The 18,474-nt window shown below is 33.7% G+C and overlaps 1 long non-coding RNA gene across 1 annotated transcript in view; it reads right to left on the minus strand.

The window, feature by feature from the left end:
• Nucleotides 1-18,474, minus strand: part of LOC136848638 (uncharacterized) — a 251,222-nt gene that overhangs the window by 63,420 nt on the left and 169,328 nt on the right. Inside the window, exon 3 of the long non-coding RNA XR_010856076.1 lies at nucleotides 2,563-2,628. This is a non-coding gene — a long non-coding RNA (uncharacterized lncRNA). The remainder of the gene's footprint in view (nucleotides 1-2,562; nucleotides 2,629-18,474) is intronic.

Consider the following 18,474-nt stretch of genomic DNA (forward strand, 5'->3'; position numbering starts at 1 on the left):
ATAATAATAATAATAATAATAATAATAATAATAATAATAATAATAATAATAATAATAATAATAATAATAATGATAATAATAATAATAATAATAATAATAATAATTTATAAAAAAATTCATAATCACATGAGTCACTCACATGGTGAAGAAATCCACACAATAATGCCAGTATATATATATATATAATTATATATAAATATATATATATATATATATATATATATATATATATATATATATATATATATATATATATATATATATATATATATATATATATATATATATTTATTTTATAGTATATATTGACACTGGATTTCTTGATCAATAATAATAATAATAATATTTATCATTATTATCATCATTATTACTACAAATTCAGCCAGGAGGCAGATAAACCAAAACATCCTCTTTCATCAAGGTGGAAGATCTAATAATGTTCAGTGTCTCCCCTTCGGCAAAGGTAACCCTAAACAGGCAATAAACCTCCTAATGAGATTCAGTAACTTCTGAAGTGAAAATTAATCACAGCCTGGCGGCGTTTGCTCGGAACTCTGCAGTCACGTCACAGTTTCGAGGGTTAGTCTGTTAGTTTACGCATGGCAAGAAATGGAGAAAAGGAATAATCAACAGCTGTGGGAGTTTTCCATGCATCTGGTATTCAATTTGTGATAAGAAGATTCACGGGCTTGTTTTGAACATTAGATGCGAAGACCCGATGGAATGGAGGTAACCAATTATTTTTTTTCACAATATATAACACCTGTGGGGATTTTCCTTGCATTTGGTATTCAGTCTGTGATAATATGATTTACGGGTGTTTTTTCAACATGCATGTAAACGAGGAGACCCGATGGAATGAAGATAACCAAACACGTAAGCACATACACATGTATATGTATGTATGTATATATATACACATATATATAATATAATTTTGTTAACCACAACATATATATATATATATATATATATATATATATATATATATATATATATATATATATATATATATATATATATATATTCTTCTTTCACATCACTTTTTCATTTCAAGCTCTTAATCGACACACCCCTTTCTTATCTAAAGCTAAACTGTTCTTTCCATATCAGTCCTCGGGTCATCTGTATTACTTTCCAAATCAAATATTCCTTGTACTAAGTAGTTACCCTACCGTAAGTATTGATATGCCTTTATATGACATACAATTACCTCTATCAACTGTACCCCGGTACAACAGATCAATTACTACTCCCAAATATTCCATTCATTTGACATTTTTCCCTCATCCGGACTTACCTTACACACCGCGGTCAGTCACTCAGTTACGGCATCTCCACTCCCACACTGTAGCATATCAGCTATAATTTCTATGCCTCCTTGGGACTTTCCATTTTTTGTCATTATTATTACCTTTATTACAACATCAATTGTTAATAACATTTTGCAAAGTCACACCTAACCCCCTCCTACTATTCCATCTATCAGATCTGCCTCTCCTTTATCCTTTATAATCACCAGTTATTGAAACAATTTCTTTCCTTTTCTTTCAGAAAATCTGTCAGTTCATCATCCCAACATTCAATTTCTTTATTCCTTCTTCCTATGTCCCTAAATCTGCAAGCATCCCCGGATTTCGCATATTAATCATTAATTCTTTCCACCTGAGTACCTTTAACCCTAACCTGCTTTTGGTTTATACAATCCCTACCTAGTACCTGTACGTTATTTACATATCTTTCTTATCAAATGCGCAAACATGTAATGTAAAACTGTGAATTCTTTGACCCTAACTAAAACATCCTTTTATCTTTACACATGTTCAACGACGCACTGATAATTCAATCTTCCATACAAAGTACTTTGTACTGTATAAGAAAACCTTTTAAATAAAGATGTTCTCAAACAACTGTTACCTTCCCAATCATGTGGATTCATTCTCTCAGACACTTCATTCATCTCACCCTTGCTAGATAATATGCACTTACTGTCTCAAGTTTTTTCTCCTTTTCATCTTCCACAATCTACAGCTATTCATATACTCTTTCACCCGTTCCACAGTCTTCCTGACACACCAAGAGCTGTCCTTTCCCTTGGCCTAGCCCTCTCAGCCACACCAGACGCGATAGCTTTGTCCATTATAGAACTAAACAACCACTTTGATCTTGCAGAAGGAAAACAAAATTTACTCCTCTTAAATACATCTGCTAACTTACATTTCTTCTCCTCTGTACAATATCTACTCACTTTCCATACCTAAGATAATAACCTATAGCTATTCGGTGGTTTTAGCAACATGCAGCGATAAATAGCAAGTAGAATGATTTTATTACATTTCCCAGTATTCTACAGGAGTCAAGGAGGGATTGCCTTTGAACTCAAAAGAAGAGGTTCATTTGGCACTCAGGGGGCATTTCCTTCTACTAAAGGGTCTACAACGTCTGTTAATGCCAATTCATTTGATCACAGTCCCACATGATTATATGGTAATCAACTTAATTTTCGAAAAGTTCTCCAATTTGAAAGACAAGTTCCAACTGGATATAAAAATATCACTTTACCTTTCTGAAGCCTCCAATCAGTGATCACGGAGACCAGAGCAGATACTTCACCACTGCAACACATCACTGAAATAAAGTATACAGATATTGGAATATTTCTCTTTTTTTCGATGACATGTAATGAATTAAGTCTATCATCTGAGGAGTTTAAAAGAAAGATGAGTGTCTTACATGCTCAGGACTCATCTTCATGAACCATAAAATAATCCAAGAACATTTTGGACCCGAAAAAGATTTTTTCTGAAGTCAGGAAAAGAAAGAAAGAATGGAAAAAAAGGAGTCGTTTCCACATCTCCCTAAACAGACAAATCGTTCGTTGCCTTTTGTTTGCGAGGGCGAGCCCGGAACATCTCTCTAGCGCCGAGGACTCCAGGGGAAGCATTAATCTCCCTCAGCCAGGAACCTCTTCCCTTCATCTATTACTCATTTCTCCTCCTTTGTGAGATTTTCGGTGGGGATGTTCATCTCCAGGTTCGTCTCCTTTGCACTTCTTCTCCTCCCGGAATGCTGCGTATCTGAATTTCTTGGAAGCGCGTCGCGGGGTTTCACAGATGCTATTTTTCCTCAGCTTGTTTCATTGAACTATTTTGGGTTTAGGTTTTACGGCAAACCCATAATTTTTTTTCCTATTTCTATTTATTTAAAATGGTATAAGTTATTTGTCATCGGCTGCCAGTATTATTTAAATGCGTACATTATTTCTTACTCGCCTTTACTAAAAACTTTGTACTTTGCACTGAAGATTTAGCATTAAAATCATTTACGAACTCCTTTTGTAGCTAGTAATTAGAGGAATGGTTATTAATTTCCTACTTTATTCACATAAATGAAAGTGTTCTCTATGGTGATATAAAAGGAAAGAGATGGACTTCATATAAATTTCTTATACTCTGAAGAAACGTATATTTTCCGCAAATATTTTAACATGTGATACAGACATACTTTCTCGATTTCTAAATCGTACCGGGATTTTAATAACGTTACTTACTCGAATAAAAAAAAAAAAACAATCGAACGGAACTTCTCAAAAAAAAAAAAAAAAAAGTTTTTCTTGATTCCATGTGATCATAAAACCCCTAATCTTAATGATATTATCGTCGGTTGCGTCACTGGCGCCTGACCAACGAACTTTCAAATTTAACGGGCTCATACTTCAAATTGAAAGTTTGTCGGTTATTTTGACGGTTTATCTGATATCGCGCTTATAAATGTTACAGACCAGATTTTATGTTTAAATAACTTTAAAAAATTAGTTCTTCATATGTTTGTAAACAATATTATATGTTGTTTACAAATGCATACGGTGTAAACGACTGATAAATGTTACGATTAACTGCATAACAGGTTAACTCACTGCCGAACCATGATGAGAAATCTAATTATTTTGAGAATATAATTTATGTGATTGTGATTACAGTTCTTCGAGTCCGTTTTGCGTACCAGAGAGAAACGTGGGAAATCGAATATAAAATTTAGGCTAAAGGCCAAACGCTGGGACCTATGGGGTCATTCAGCGCTCAAAGGGAAATTGAGAGTAGAAAGATTTGAAAGGTGTAACAGGAAGAAAACCTCGCAGGAAAGGGTGGAAAGTAGCATTAAAAAAAAGACTCTGAATGGAGGTACAGTAAAAGGAATGAAAGGGGTTGCAGCTAGGGGCCGAAGGGACGCTGCAAAGACCCTTAAGTAATGCCTACAGTGCACCACGTGAGGTACACTGATGGCCCTAACCCCCAGCCCACTACGGAGGAGAGAAACGTGGACTCACATACAAGTCATTATTTATACAATTTCCTGATAAAATGATTGAAAACTAGAGGCTAAAAGGAACAAAAGCAGTGCTCCTTTAATTCATAACAGAGAAGATACCACTCCTGCAAATGTCTCTGGAAATTAATCTCTGCAGAAAGAGTAGAAACTCCGACTGAGCTCAAAGCAATCAACCTCTGAACTTGGGACTGTTCCTGATGTCATTACAAAGCCGAGGAAACTGCTTAACTCTGAGGTAATGGACTAAGTTACTCAACTACGCAAACGTCAGAGATTACTTTGGGATTATCTAATGATAATTCGCGAATTCAGTCCGTCTCTCACGGAAAACTTTGCTGGTAACAGGAAACGGGCATCTGAACACAAAAAGTAAGATATTTTGGTTTCCCTTAATTTTGCGTTATTATTATTATTATTATTATTATTATTATTATTATTATTATTATTATTATTATTATTATTATTATTATTATTATTATTATATTTCTACGTTTATTGTTATTATTAGTATTTTCTTTTTTTATTATTACTGTGATTATTACAGAGTTTTGCTATTTTCAATTTTCGTATTCAGCCTTCTGGACCTGGCGTCTGTAACCATCTAAGGTCCCTAGCTGGAAATTAATTGTATGCAATCTGTTTTCTAATTGTTATAATTAAATTTTTTTTGTATTACTCTCAATATTATTACTGCCATTACCTTTATTATGATTACTATTTTTTCTGCTTCTTCAGCAACTGTGTGGATATTGCCGATTATAATTTTTTTATCATGTTATCTCATACATCATATACTATTATACATATTTCCAGTTTCCCTCTTCATTATGTACAACGATACAACACTGAGAGCATTCTGTTCCATTTCATAGTAATAAACTTCCGGGTTACAGAACTCGGTTTCATTATAATTAATGTCTGCTACAACTTGCTAAATATTAGACGTTTTACCTTTGGGTAATCAAGGGATTATTTAAGGTCAATCAGCAACAGCAAGCCCAGATGAAATACAGGAATGATAAATATAAAATCTCAAGTGGTAAAGCTACGGCTGGATTGAATATGGCGAACCTGGCCTTACAGTGCGTAGACCTTATAGCCACAACGCCGACAAGCTAGAGAGAGATTATCGGATCTTTGTCTGAATGAACGCTGTTTACACTTAAAAATCTCCCTCTTCCAAAGTATAATCTGACTTTCCTAGAAAAAAAGGTTTTTATATATAATATTTTCTCTTTCTCACGAACTTTTATATTTCCATATACGGAAAATACAGTAACATTACTATTAACATTACTGTAGGCCTAGTTGGGAAAAGGCAGAATGCTACACGCTTCAACGTCCAAGTGAGGAAAGCAGGCCAACTTGACAAATATAATAATAATAATAATAATAATAATAATAATAATAATAATAATAATAATAGAAAAAGGCGTCACATATCAATATTTTCACGTTATATTAAAATCCGTTCTCTTCGTTTCACGTGACGCTGCTACAAGACTGGCAGCCGGACACACCGAATAAAAAAAAAAAAAACACTTTTCTTGAAGGAGGTTTTGATAACAAAGCTCATTTCATTTCCTTTCGTTACAGTTAGCTACACGGAAACATCCCTCTATGACAGATCACCTTCCGAATACGAAATATCCCCTGAATGTCTCGCAAAATCTCGTATCACTCTTACCACTTCCTTCCTTCGGGTGCAAGGGCTCATGTCCATCATGCATAAAGGCTCCAGGAACTCGTGACTTCTTTATGCAAATGTTTACCTTATAGCAGCGAATATCAAATGCACGCCTTTCCCTAGAAAATTTAGGTTTACATAAAATTTTAGATTTACCAACGCAGGAAAGACTCCGCTTCATAAATCTATACTTTGGAATGAAGGCTGGAATTTCCGCAGTGTCACGTAGGAATCCAATGAAAAATAGTTATTATTGAAATCTTTATTATTATTATTATTATTATTATTATTATTATTATTATTATTATTATTATTATTATTATTATTATTATTATTATAAATTTTCAGACATTCACGTGAAAGCAACCAGAGGGGTAACAAATTAATAACAAGAACAAAAGGATGAAAAGAAAATAAGATTGAGAACAAATGAAAATTAACAGAGAACGGAAACAATATGTGAAAAAATATATAAATAAACAAATCGCAATTGAGAAAAAATAATAGAAAGTCACATCCAAAAACCAAGAAAAAAGAACCAATGTGGGTAGTGAGCAGATAACAGCGAATTCTCATCGCAAGATCTCTCTGGGAAACAAACCATTGTTTCTCATTGTCTGCGGTACATGCCCCATCGCTCCGAACACTTGAGAAAACATCCATCTCTCTTAGGTAGGAATCGGCTTTCTTCGGTCTGATGTTTCTTTTCCATTCATGGGAAGGTCTCGCTTCGTTCTGCTCACAAGACTCTTAGTCTTGATATATATATATATATATATATATATATATATATATATATATATATACATATATATATATATATATATATATATATATATATATATATATATATATATATATATATATATATATATATATATATATATATATATATATATATATATATATATATACAAAATGAAAAGCATTTATTAATTTACATTTACAACCTGTTTTGCCCGTGAGTAAGTTGCTTCAGAAAGAACAAGTTAGAGTTCACTTTTGTATTTGTCGTTTAAATACAGAATTTGACGTGAACGCTTTGTGCAAATAGCTTCTACAACATTATCTGCCCCGCAAAACAACACAGAGGACGCATCAACAGCGCATCATTCCCTGTATACATTGCTACACTAGTTTTTACCTTAAAACATTCGCGCCCCCTGGATATATAAAGTTTCCACTTCAAGATCTCTCCCACACATATAACCGTTACAAAAACCTTATTGGTTTTTTGTCCTCCTTAGGTCAAGTCAGTCAAGTCATAAAAAGGTTGAATGTTATATAGTCTAAAAAAAAGCAATTACATCTTTGCTAAAGATAGTAGTTATTACCTTAATAAAAGGGAAAATATGCATGAAAACAAAAATGTCTTACTGCCACTCTCCACTGAAATAAGACTGCGAAATCATGAACCACTCGAGCCGAGATTACCGCAGGATCCCATTGAATAAGACATTATTGCTCAAAAATAGATGTGTATTGAGTTCCACCTCCCGGAGATTGCCTTAGTATTTTGCCACAGCGAAAGCTATCTATGGCATGGCCGACAGATATTATCCCATATTTCATTGATGATTCCCCTGCAGGGGCCATGATATTATAATAAAGGGCGGAGATGTAGGGAAATAGGGTATAAACAACCCAGCATTAACAAATACCAATTTTTACTTTATGGCGTCGTTGTAAACAGATTACAACATAAATCATTTCTAAATTGTTATTTTTTTTATCAACACTCCATTCAGTCTGATTTATAGATTCCTATAATTACTTGTGATAATGGTTTTCCGTCCCTCCTAAATTATTCTAATTGCGTTTGAAGGTGTTTCCTTGCTAAATTTTCTTGCTTAAGCTCGAAGCAATTATCTTCCAACATTCGACGGTTATATACCTGCTGAAATTCCGACGAACGCTAAAACTTGTGGTTTACTTTCTTTTTCGTTCTTAGTTTTATGGAAAACTTCGAAAACAGCCGTTAATCATTACTGCTTGAAAACGACCGCCCGAGCGACCTGAAGCTTAATTATCTGGACGAAGAAAAAAAGCAAAAAAAAAAAAAAAAAATTGCAAACGATAACGAAGTTTTCCTAACTTCGAAGGAAGCGATGCATCCGCTTCTGAAAAAAAATGGTTATAGAAATTAACGATTAAAAAACCAATAAAGGTAAAGGAAAACTTGTAAATGAAAACTTATCTTCAAAAACGCGATTCGAAATTTTTTGAATGAAGTGTTTATTAAGTAAAGCTTAAATGGAACGTGGAAATCAATGATAATTTATCTTGTCTTAACTGTCACTTTTATCTTTCTGACTTCTATTTCTTCACACGCGGGCAAGTTCTAAATAATCCATAATAATAATAATAATAATAATAATAATAATAATAATAATAATAATAATAATAATAATAATAACAATGTCAATAACAATAATAATATTAATAAAAACAATAATAATGAAGGTGGACGATAGCAAAGTTAAATAAATCATAGGGCTGAATCAACAAACTGAAGGATTTTGTTTGATTACTAAAAAAAATTGCGAAATGCTTTATGCATATAAAGGCAAAGTAAATGACCTTAGCTACATTGCATATTTAGAAAATAACTGAGCGTGGCAGAGTTGTCAAATTAAAGAAGGGTAGCAAACCATTGTGATATCCATGGGAAATTAGCAAAAGCAAAATTTTTACAATGACAAAAATAGTGAAGTTGAGTAAATATGTTCACGATAAATGAAGACGTGAAATAGACAAAAGATGCAATTAAATCTACAGGATATGAAATAAAGCGGCACTGAGTATATATATAACTGCCAAAATTATAACTGCAAAGCGACGATCGACATCTCTATTTAGGGGACGCGAAAAAATGTTACGACGATCCTGATTTATCAGACCATACTGATCATGCCCTACACACAAATACCCACCTCACAGCACCATGATTTTGCATACTACGGCAGAGAAGACTACCCAAATGAGGACTGCGGTTGTATCGCAGCTAATTGAAACTGGGGAGTCGTATAAGAGTAACATGACTGGAGTTGGTTCGCTTGGTTCGATTAAGCCATCGTTCCGGCAGCACGCGCCCTTCCCCATTTTCAGGAAGTTAGGCGTTGAAGGGGTTAAGAGGCCTGGCGTAGACCTCTAGACTCTTCAACTACAGCAAGCAACATGACCAGGTCTATAATTTTATCATTTACTTGTGTCGACAATTGATATGGGTATTCCTTAAGAAAATATTTGTTAATATTATATCTAAGAATTATTTTCTTCTGTAATTTTCATTCAAGACAGAAGCAGAATCAACAGACAACCCTGATCTTTTGTTATACATTTTCGCCTCTCTGTTATCGTTTACCATACTGAATGCTCACGTCCGTAAGAATGTAAACATTGTAAATAACGGAGGCTTGTCACTGATGTTTTAGGATTGAAGTGACGCCCTTGATTTCTCTACACACATTTATACATCAGTCAAGTTCCTCATTGGACTGGTTGGTATCGTTCTCGGCTAGCACTCTGCTGGGCCCACGTTCGATTCTCCGACCGGCCACTGAAGAATTAGAGAAATTTATTTCTGGTGATAGAAATTCATTTCTCCTTATAATGTGGTTCGGATTCCACAATAAGCTGTAGGTCCCGTTGCTAGGTAACCAACTGGTTTAGCCACGTAAAATAAATCTAATCCTTCGGGCCAGCCTTAAGAGAGCTGTTAATCAGCTCAGTGCAGCGGTCTGGTTAAACTAAGGTATACTTAACTTTATACACCAGTCTTCCAATAATTTTAACTAGAATGATATCACCATTATAACAAATGAAAATGGAAAGATACCTCACACAAAGCTCAACATTAATTCTTTTAAGTAACAGATCAAAAGGTCATACGCTCACTATGACCGTTACCTAAAAATATGAACAGGGGACTCAAGAGAAAATAAGCACAAAAAAATGACGAAGTAAAACAAGAGAAGCTCGTAATAAAGTAAGTTTACAAAACTCTGAAATAAATTATTAATTTTTTATTAAAGAACGGGCCAGTTCACTGAATCTGGTTCATCTTGAAGATGGCAATACTCTAGTTCAGTAAACGCTTTCTAAACGAAGAAAAATTCTATATCTCTGTTTTTACCAAAACGAATACTGTATCTCCCGATTCACGAAGGCTGAAAGTATCATACTGCAATCTAATGTTTCTTGACTCAGCAGTAAACTGGGTTTAGAGTTTCTGCCATTTCGCGTTGGAATGTGGATTTAGTTACTCTTCTTTTCTCTCTCGGATTCATTCACATGATTCATGGATTTCTGTACTGGCGTAGCTACAACTATTCCATTCAAAAAATTTTCTGGATGGTACAAAATAAGACGGTCCGACGGCCGAGCATACATACAATCATCAGTCCATCAAATTAGAACATTAAGAAGCAAATAAATAAATACATAAAAAGCATAAATTCAAGAGTGGTCCAGATAGGAAAGTTCACGTCTTGTCTGGTCACTTTTGCTGACAAGCCAAAACTTTTCTCTGCTTATTATGTATGCTTGAAGTTTGACCTGACTTCCGGGATGAAGAACGTAACTGGCAAACTTCACAGGCAAATCAATCACCAACTTTATCCCATCAAGCCTTGGAAATAAGAAAAAGCGAAGCTGCTCTGACATAAACTGGCGTTTTCGTGTGGTCATGTATCGGAGGATGATCAGAAACAACCCAAGAACAAAAACTGGAAATTGTCCCGATTTAGTTAACAAAGAGAATAAAGTCAGTTATTTTTAATGACGCCCGAGTGGCCGTTTGTTTCGAAATCTCAAATTAAACGAATAAGCAAAGCCAGGCTCGATTAAAAAAAAAAAAAATACAAGATATTTATGGAAAATGTTAGTCAGAAAAGTGACGATAATTAATACAATTCAAACGAAACATCCACCCACTTGAAAGGTGGAACTCTGCAGCCAAGTTATTATTATTATTATTATTATTATTATTATTATTATTATTATTATTATTATTATTTTGGTATATCACAGTCATCCTATTCGACTGGGTGGTTTTTATAGTGTGGGGTTCCGGGTTGCATCCTGCCTCCTTAGGAGTCCATCACTTTTCTCACTATGTGCGCTGTTTCTGGTACCACAGTCTTCTGCGTGAGTCCTGGAGCTACTTCGGCATCTAGTTTTTCCAGATTCCTTTTCAGGGATCTTGGGATCGTGCCTTGTGTTCCTATGATTATGGGTACAATTTCCACTGGCATATCCCATATCTTTCTTATTTCTGTTTCAGGTCTTGATACTTATCAATTATTATTATTATTATTATTATTATTATTATTATTATTATTATTATTATTATTATTAAAAAAATTAAGATTTAAAATACTCATATATTTCTCTGGAAACTGAGTAAGCAAATAACTGAAGGGACATGTATAACTGGAGATTGCTAATGGACTTGCTTCCCACATGTATTACCATAGACATAAATGATTTCGATATCTAACTAACAATTTGAACCACACTGTTCATTTGTTATTGCATTTTTAAAAATAAATTGTGAGGAGTCTTGCTGCCTAGACGTTCATATTCGCTGTATAGTTTATTGCCTTAGGGGTCGGCGGTTGTTCGCCATAACTATAATTTTTTTACGTGTCACCCGATTGTGTTTTCATTAGGTTTTCCTGTTTATTTACCTCTTCTTGTGCTTTTATTGACCCCTGAGTGTATTACAGCCACTTCTGTTGTTATCTATATTGTTATTGGCAGTAGTAGAGGTAGCAGGATTTTTGTTTATTTCACTTTTACAGACTACTTCAACAGTTACTGTTCTTACTGTCTGACCTACCATCGCTGTCATTATATTTGTACCACAAGTATTATTATTATTATTATTATTATTATTATTATTATTATTATTATTATTATTATTATTATTATTATTAGAAATGTTATGATTGCAGCTGTTCGACTCTTCTTTTTTTTGAACTGTATACTTATTCTGTACTGCCTCTGCCTGGATTCTGTATTTGTAGATAGCCAACAGGTAAAATCAAGTACCCTTTAATGCTCCTTATTCTGCATATACTATGTAAACAAATAATCTCAACAGCTTAAAGTTTTTGTTTTATTCAGAAATGTTTCCTGTGTATGTGTGTGTGTGTGTGCATGTATATCTTCAACAATAAGCCTTTCACTTCAACCTTGGGTGGCACCCCATAAAACACATTACAACTACACTTAACTGCTGAATCATATTTACATTCATTTACACGTTTCCCAGGTTTTCACAATTTAACCCAAAAACCCTTACTGTTACTCACATTAACTCTAAACTAACCCTTCTTGAAATCACTTTCAGACCCTTTAACAAATTTCTGCAATTTGTCTTCACGATCCCCAATCAGCACTACTTAATATGCAAACGTTTACGACCCAGTTTCCCATCCCAAAATTTTGCGCCTATGTCTCCTGTCCTTTCCTTGACTTCTCACACCATTCTAATCACAAAGACATAAAACAACCAATGTGACATAACATTCTTGTCATATCTAATTCCCTTAGGGAGTAAGTTATTTCTAAGGTAAAGAGAATTCGACATTTAAAATGACGAATAATTCATAACAAATTTTGATAGTTTCTAACCCAGTTTTATTCTCTTAAAAGGTTCTAGAAAGGAAGTACGTATTCATTGGTCCCAAAACCATGTCAGAGATCTTGGCTATCAGGCTGGGAAAAGAAAAATTCCACTTCGGCCGGAGCAGTTTTTACCCTTTGGGCGTTGGCATGGCTTGCCCACTGGGAGCACCTTATATTGACGTGTTTAGCAGGCAGAGTAAAACATTAATGTGGGTGATATTTTCTTAACTGTCGGTAAGTAAAATATTACTGTGGTAGATTTTTCTGAGCAGTCAGTAAGCAAAACATTACTGCAGCAAACACTTTCTTAGCAGTCAGTAAACCATTACCATGACATATTTTCTTAGCAGTCAGTAGGTAAAATATTACGGTGGCAGATATTTTCTTTGCAATCAGTAAGTAAACCATTTCTGCGGGAGATATCTTCTTGGCAGTCAGGAAGTGAAAACATTACTATAGCAGATATTTTCATAACAGTCAGTGAACAAAAATATTACTGGCAGGTATTTTCTTAGCAGCCAGTAAAACATTTCTATGACATATTTTTTTAGGAGTCAGTTTGTCAAACCTAACATGGTAGATATTTTCTTAGCAGTCAGTATGTAAAAACATTGATATGGCAGGTATTCTCTTAGCAGTCAGTTTGTTAGATATACTGTGGCAGATGTTTTCTTAGCGGTCAGTAAAACATTACTATGACAGGTATTATTTTAGAAGTCAGTGAGCAAAAATATTACTATGGAAGATATTTTCTTAGCAGTCAGTAAATAAAATATTACTATGGAAGATATTTTTTTAGCAGTCAGCAAGTAAAAACACTACTATTGCAGATATTTTCTTAGCAGTCAATAAATAAAATTTTATTATGGCAGACATTGTTTTAGCAGTCAGTAAGTGAAATATCAAGGTAGCAGATATTTTCTTAGCAGTCATTGAGTATAAAATTAATGTGGGTGATATTTTCACTATTATGAATGTTAATATCATCATCATAACAATGGGAGGTACCTAATAGTGATTTTCAGTTACTGAAATGAATAACGAAATACATTTGCACCTCATCTGAGTAAATGAAACCTATACCAGATCAGTCTTGAAATATTGTAAATATAAACAACATTAATGTTCCACTGATCTATTATATCTGTTTTGCACTAATAAAACTCAAGCGTGCTGAGAATGAACGAGGGAGGACTCGTCATCAAGTGGACAGACGACGAAATCCGAAAGATTTCGCTGCCGAGACCTGAGGTAGAAGAATCAAGAGCCTCCCTCATCTTTCACCCTCACGCAGCTGCCAGTGAGTTCTCTCTGTCCGCGCCTTGGAAGACTTGCGTCAGTTTGCAATGGCCTTTTTTGTTTGTATTCTTGCTGCAACAGTTAATATGAGATATTCGTGTTTTTGAAAACCTGCGTCAGTTTGCAATAATCTTTTTTTAATAATTCTTGCTGCAGCAGTTAATATGGGACGTACGTTCGCGTTTTTGAAAACTTGCGTCAGTTTGAAATTATCTTTTTTTGCTTTTTTGTTTGCATTCCTGCTACAACGGTTAATATGGGATGTCTCTACTCTGTCTAAAAGGATCAAGTTCTGTTCTGATGAAAGATGGCTGTGGTGAACAGAGGGTTCTGTGAGACAGTTCTTTTAGCCTTTATTTCCTTAAGTGGTTCTAGGACAGTTCTTGATTTTATATTACCTTTGGAGATAAGTTTTTAATGATCCGTTTGTCACTGGGATAATTCACTAGTCGGTCTTTTTTACCACCAGTGTATATATACATATATATTTACATATACAATCATATATATAAATACACGCACACACAAATATATGTGTGTGTGTGCCTGTGTGTGTGAGTGTAGGTGTATTTATTATTTTCAGACGATTTAAACAAAGAAAGGCATATTAATAAACCTTAAAAAATGCTTATTTTAAAAAAGAATTATAGAACATGCCATCATCCATTATTTATATATAATTAAACACTATAATGTTATTTAAGTAAAATAGTTATTCCCCAAGATAATTAATTATTAAATATTTTGAATGAACCAGTCCTGTTTTTACAATAATCAATGCCAATGTTTTTTAGTCTAATACTGAACCGTTTCTTTCATTAAATATGCCTTTGGAGTTTTTCCCCAGTATTTAGCAGGTTCTGTGAAGAGATGTATTAAGTCACGTTCAGTCAAATTAAACTATGGTTATTTTCATGTTATATTAACAGTAACAATTTTTATAATATATATAAATGATTTTGTACTGCGTCAAAATCATCCAATATCAAACTATGATTCTTTACGTATAGTTTTAGCTAATTTAACGATAACAAAAGCATTGTCTCCTTTTCAGGCTGCGTCTATTTTTATCGTCAATGGAATTTTATCAGCGACTGTTGCTCTAGTTTTGGAGCAAATTACCTTCCGCCTTTCGTAACCTCGTGACGTCACACCTCAGGACAAGTATCGTACAGGTTCTGTGAATTGTATTGAACTGAACTGGAATTTCAAATTAATTAGTACTTATGGGGAGAATTTACTTGCCAATATATTCGATGTAATACCTGTCAAGTACGAATACATTGGCTAGTTTATTCAAAGGCCTGACCTAATACTTATAAAGTGAAAATATGTTGGCCAATTTATACTGAAACCTGAGCTAATACTTGTAAACTGAAAATATGTTAGTCAGTTTACACTAATGCCCTAGCTAATATTTATAAAGTAAAAATATATTGGCTAATTTATACTTAAGATTGAGCTAACACTTAGAAAGTGAAAATACATTGGTCAATTAATACTTAAAATGTGAACTAATACTTATAAAGTAAAAAAAATTGTCAATTTATACTTAACACTGAGCTAACAATCATAAAGTAAAAATACATGGACCAATTTATACTTAAAACTGAGCTAATACTTATAAATTAAAAATATATTGGCCAATTTACATTAAACTCTGAGTTAATACTAATAAAGAGAAAATGTGTTTGTTAATCTGCACTTGAAACTGAGTTAATACTTATAAACTTAAAATATATTAACCAAATTAATACTTATAAATTTAAAATATATTGACCAAATTGTACTGAAACATGAGCTAATACTTATAAAATGGAAATGTATTGGCCAATTTATACTTAAAACTGAGCTAATGAATATAAAATGATAATATATTGATCGATTTACACTAAAACCTGAGTTTATACTTATAAAGTGAAAATATACATTAGCCACTTTACGTTAAAACCAAAGCTAATAGCCTACTTATAAAATGAGATTATATTCGCCAATTTAAAACCTGTGTAAATTAAGGACGCGCAGATCACTTCCTTTAATTGATAAATTTGAGTTGACGAGACTTATAATTAAAAGAAAATATAAAAGTATTGTTATTGAAATAATAATAATAAGTATCTCTAAAAACTTTCCACGTCAAAAGTCACTATTGTCGACAGTACTCCTGTCACTAATAAAGTCCAGCAGGAACTGAGGGACAAAATATCAAATTAATATTCTTGTCCGGAAGTATTTTATCGATAATAAATCTGCATTCTAGTTAGCTTTCTTATTTATGACCTAAACCTTATGTCTGTTGTCAGCTGTTTTGTAATAAAAAATATAGCTCACGCAGACTTATATATATATACAGTGTGTATATATATATATATATATATATATATATATATATATATATATATATATATATATATATATATATATATGTGTGTGTGTGTGTGTGTGTGTGTGTGTGTGTGCGTGCGCGCGTGTGTGAGTGTGTGAATGTGGGTGTGTGTGTGCGAGTGTGTTGTGTGTGTGTGTGCGTGTGTGTATATGTTTTGTCTGTGTGTGTGCAGCTCAAAATGACTCCGGAATCCAGACACATCAATTATTGTGTCCGGGGATCAGCAAGAATTCCCGAAGACAGGATCGGCTCCAACGGAGACTGGAATGACTCCAGAATCCCATTAGAATTCAGACACGTTACGGGTGCCCGTTTTGAAAACTAATGATAAGGCGAAGAGAGCTGATCTGTACCAAACAAAGATGTTTTGAACAGTGCTTTGGCTCCGGAGAGAGACACTCAAAAGACCCGACTAAAACTCCATCAAATAAGAAGCCCCGAAATAGAAAGGAAGTGCATCAGAAAATGAGGCTGGAATCTGCAGCCAGACTACGAACATTGGAGCGAGAATCTGAAATGGTTCGGAAGCTCTACAAGATAAACGCAGTCTCGTGAATGGTGCGTAAAGAAGACTGTGCTTTTTTATGAAAACTGCTGTTTTATTTGCAGAAGAAAGAAGCCAGGATATCTCTGATGTTGGGAAAAGGAATGAGCTGAGCTTTGTGATGGAAATCAATCCTGGATATGGCTGTGGAAGCATCTCTGCGCGATGGATAGACTACAGCGGCTGGTGGGACTGGCGGCAAGTGCCCGAAGACTGGATTGTCGTGCATCCCTTCACCTGCCACCTGATACCCTCGGGAATCGGGTATCAATGCCCAATCACATATGAGTGGAGGGCAACCACTGGCGTGGCATAAGAACCCGTAAGTTTCATGCCTACCTCATATGTGAACTGGGTTATGCGTTGCATATTGGATCCCATTCTTGCATATACTGCAGTGGCAACCTCTGGCGTGGCGTAAAAACCCGTAAGTTTCATGCCTTTTATATATGCAAAATATGGGTTATGCAATGCATATTGGATCAAATTCTTGCATATATTCTAGTGGCAACCTCTGGCGTGGCGTAAAAACCCGTAAGTTCAATGCCTCTTATATATGCAAAATGTTTGATCCCAGTGTGGCAGGAGCACTAAGACATCCAAGGGCACCGTCAGAAGTCGCTGTATTTAGACATCGTGCGATTTGGAGACTAGGAGTTTCCTGTTTATAGCGATGATTTCATCATGGAATCAGACGTTTCCAACAGCGAGCAGGATGATCTGGAGGCGTTACAAGATGTAAGGTCATAAGGCTGAGGATTTTATCATCTCGGCTAGCTGATGGACCTGAGAATGGGGAAGGGTCCACCCCTGGTAAAAATAAACCCCCATTCGATGACACTCTGTTAGCAATGATGCCCCAGGGTGAGATCTATTATGATCGTCAAAGACCCATTATATATATATATATATATATATATATATATATATATATATATATATATATATATATATATATATATATATATATATATATATATATATATATATATATATATATATTTATATATGTATGTATGTATACATATATGTATGTATATAATATATATATATATATATATATATATATATATATATATATATATATATATATATATATATATATATATATATATATATATTGGCTAATTTATATTTAAGATTGAGCTTATACTTAGAAAGTGAAAATATATTGGTCAATTGACACTTAAAATCTGAACTAATATTTATAAACAGAAAATATATTCGTCAATTTACACTAAAACCTAAGCTAATACTTATAAAAGTGAAAACATATGGGCCAAATTTATACTTAAGAATGAGCTAATAATTATAAAGTAAAAATATATTGGTCAGTTTACATTAAACTCTGAGCTAATACTAATATAAGGAGAATATATGTTGGTCAATTTGCACTTGAAACCGAGTTAAGACTTATAAATTGAAAATATATTGACCAAATTTTATTGAAATATATATGAGCTGATGTTTATAAAATGGAAATGTATTGCCCAATTTATACTTAAAAATCTAAGCTAATAACTATAAAGTGATAATATACTGATCGATTTACACTAAAATCTGAACTAATACTTTTAAATACAGTAGCCACTTCAT

This window comes from Macrobrachium rosenbergii, chromosome 19 (assembly GCF_040412425.1).
Source record: "Macrobrachium rosenbergii isolate ZJJX-2024 chromosome 19, ASM4041242v1, whole genome shotgun sequence".
In the NCBI taxonomy this organism is placed as follows: Eukaryota; Metazoa; Arthropoda; class Malacostraca; order Decapoda; family Palaemonidae; genus Macrobrachium; species Macrobrachium rosenbergii.